Source organism: Bison bison, unplaced genomic scaffold, assembly GCF_000754665.1.
Source record: "Bison bison bison isolate TAMUID 2011002044 unplaced genomic scaffold, Bison_UMD1.0 scf7180017864461, whole genome shotgun sequence".
Classification (NCBI taxonomy): domain Eukaryota; kingdom Metazoa; phylum Chordata; class Mammalia; order Artiodactyla; family Bovidae; genus Bison; species Bison bison.
In genome coordinates this window covers 5,485,354-5,488,965 of record NW_011495023.1, presented here as the reverse complement: position 1 = coordinate 5,488,965, position 3,612 = coordinate 5,485,354, and the positions used below count along the sequence as shown (strand labels likewise).

The following is a 3,612-nucleotide window of genomic DNA, read 5'->3' as shown; positions in this document are numbered from 1 at the left end:
CCCAGCCCTGGTCATTCTAATTTTCTATATCTACATCCTTCTCATACATTCTTCCTTTTATAATGTTTTATTTTTTTAACATGGTTTTATTTTTATCCAGAGCATTTAATACTACTTAACATTAATTAATTAATTTTGTTTACCATCTGGTCCTCCCAATAGAAAGTAAGCTTCATGAGAGTAAGGATTGTATCTATTTTCTTTAATGTTATGACTATCTAAGGACCTTAAAGAATCCCTGGCACACAGTAGGTGCTTAATAGGTAACTGTTGATTGAACTCAGGGAGGGGAGGTCTTCTGTTTTATTTTTAATTTCAATATGAATGTTCTTGGTTCAAACTTCATTCCCCTCCACCTACCTAGATTCCTAGAGAAGTGATATGGACTAATGTGGGCACAGAAAACTGTACAAACACTCTTAATACTCAGTCACTTCACACTTACAAATGTATATAAATATACAGCATGTGTGATTTACAGAATAACTTGCATGCCTTAGCTATTTGTGCAGCCCACAGAAGTCATTTAGCCAAGTGAAGCTAGAAAAGAGCAACTGTGTTATTAGTATTCCCATGCAGTTCACACTTGGAATATATAGAAAAATAGCTATGGCAATTACCCTTCATAAAGTGAAAGTCTTTCTGCCTTTACCTAAACACCAACCATAGTTTGAGAATAAAGGAGGACTAGGTTGTCTCCAAAACCAGAGTCCATTGCCACTACCTAAATGTGTGACTTTGAGGAGTTTATTTTCGTTTCCTTATCTGTTAAAAAAACCATGTGGGACTAGATGATCCCAGTGTTAGTTTTCTATTGTTGCTTAACAAATGGCCACAGATTAGTGGCTTAAATACAAATGCATTATCATACAGTTATGTGGGTCAGAAGTCAGACATGAGTCTCACTGGGCTAAAGTCAGGGTTATCACGCGAGGCTGATTCCTTTTCCAGCTTCTCGAGGCCCCCATGTTCCTTGGATCATGGCCCCCCTTCCTCTTCCTTCAGAGCTAGCAATGTTGCATCTCTGATTATTCTGTAGTCACATTTCTGCCTGATCGTAACGGGGAAAAGTTCTCTGCTTTTAAGGACTTGTGATTAGATTGGACTAACTTGGATAATTCAGGATAGTCTCTCCTGTCTTAAGGTGCTCAAGTTTAATCCCATCTGCAAAGTCTCTTTTGCCATGTAAGGTAAAATATTTGCAGGTTCTAGGCATCAGAACACAGTCATGTTTAGGGGACCATTTTTACCCTCTACAACCTTCTGGTATCTGGGTAGCTTTAGAACAGGGACTTTCTTTATCATCTTTGTGTCTGCAGCATTTAATATAGCATCCTGGCACATAGTAAAAGTTTAATAAATGGATGAATGACTAAATAGATGAATTAATGTAACCATGAATATTAATCAGTTAATATTAATGATGCAGAAAACAAACTTATGGTTACCAAGGGAGAAGGGGGAGAGTTGATTTGGAGACTAGGACTGACATATACATAGTACTATATATAAAATATAGATAACTAATAAGGACCTACTGTATGGCACAGGGAACTCTTCTCAACACTCTGTAATAGGAAAAAAGTCTATAAGAGTGGGTATATGTATATATGTATAACTGATTCACCTTGTTATACAGCAGAAACTAACACAACCTTTTAAATCAACTATACTCCAATAACGGAGAAGGCAATGGCACCCCACTCCAATACTCTTGCCTGGAAAATCCCATGGATGGAGGAGCCTGGTAGGCTGCATGGGGTCACGAAGAGTCGGACACGACTGAGCGACTTCACTTTCACTTTTCACTTTCATGCATTGGAGAAGGAAATAGCAACCCACTCCAGTGTTCTTGCCTGGGGAATCTCAGGGATGGGAGAGCCTGGTGAGCTGCCGTCTGTGTGGTTGCACAGAGTCGGACACGACTGAAGCAACTTAGCAGCAGCAGCAGCATACTCCAATAAAAATTAAAAAAAAAAAGTTTCAACAAATACAATATAATATTCAGGTAAACTGTATAACTGTTTAAAGCAGACTCTGCTTAAGAGGGGGAAATTTAGGATGCTAGAGGATTACATATTGACTGATGTGTGTTTTGAAGAGTAAGAGTGGACAAATGATTATTACTGCTATATTAATATATCCAGAGATGCAAGCTGGATTTACAAAAGGTAGAGGAATCAGAGATCAAATTGCCAACATCCATTGGATCATAGAAAAAGCAAGAGAATTCCCTCAAAAATTTTACTTCTGCTTTATTTGATATGTCAAAGCCTTTGACTGTGTGGATCAAAAAAACTGTGGGAAATTCTTAAAAGAGATGGAAATACCAGACCACCATATCTGTCTCCGGAGAAACCTGCATGCAGGATGAGACAGCAGTTAAGAACCGGACATAGAACAATGGGCTGGTTCAAAATTGGGAAAGGAGTACGTCAAGGCTGTATATTGTCACCCTGCTTATTTAACTTACATGCAGCAAAATGCCGGGCTGGATGAAACATAAGCTGGAATTAAGATTGCCAGGAGAAATATCAGCAACATCAGATATGTATATGAAACCACTTTAATAGCAGAAAATGAAGAGGAACTAGAGAGCCTCTTATTGAAAGAGGAAAATGAAAAAGCTGGCTTAAAACTCAACATTCAAAAAACTAAGATTATAGCTTCTGGTCCCATTACTTCATGGCAAATAGATGGGGGAAAAGTGGAAATAGGGACAGTCTTTATTTTCTTGGGCTGCAAAATCACTGTGGATGGTGACTGCAACCACAAAATTAAAAGACGTTGCTCCTTGGAAGAAAAGCTATTACAAACCCAGATAGCATATTAAGAAGCAGAGACTTCACTTTACCAGTAAGGGTCGATATAGTCAAAGCTATGGTTTTTATAGTAGTCATGTGCAGTTGTGGGAGTTGGAGTGTAAAGAAGACTGAGCGCTGAAGAATTGATGCTTTTGAACTGCGGTGTTGGAGAAGACTCTTGAGAGTCCCTTGGACAGAAAGGAGATCAAACCAGTCAATCCTAAAGGAAATCAGTCCTGAATATTCATTGGAAGGACTGATACTGAAGCTGAGGCTCCAGTACTTCGGCCACCTGATGCAAAGAGCCAACTCATTGGAAAAGACCCTGATGCTGGGAAACACTGAAGGCAAGAGGAGAAGGGGTGGCAGAGGATGAGATGGTTGGATGGCATCACTGACCAAATGGACATGTGTCTGAGCAAACTCCAGGAGATAGTGAAGGACAGGGAAACCTGGTGTGCTGCAGTCCATGAGGTGGCAAGAAAAGAGTTGGACACTGCTTAGTGACTAAATAACAAAACCAAAGATTGAAACGGGAGTTGGTATTATAGCAATTGTTGAAACAGCTTTAGTTAAATTAAATCCATGAATAAATGAAACTTTAAAGGTAACTTTTATATAATTGTTATTTTTAAGTAAAATTGTTACATAAAATTTTTCTAAGCCTTTTCAGTTCAGTTTAGTCTCTCAGTCATGTCCGACTCTTTGCGACCCCATGAATTGCAGCACGCCAGGCCTCCCTGTCCACCACCAACTCCCGGAGTTCACTCAAACTCATGTCCATAGAGTCAGTGATGCCATCCAGCCA

At 39.2% G+C, this 3,612-nt stretch overlaps 1 protein-coding gene across 1 annotated transcript in view; it reads left to right on the top strand.

The window, feature by feature from the left end:
• DNAJC1 (DnaJ (Hsp40) homolog, subfamily C, member 1) overlaps positions 1-3,612 on the top strand; it is a 144,624-nt gene that overhangs the window by 53,597 nt on the left and 87,415 nt on the right. The window lies entirely within an intron of this gene.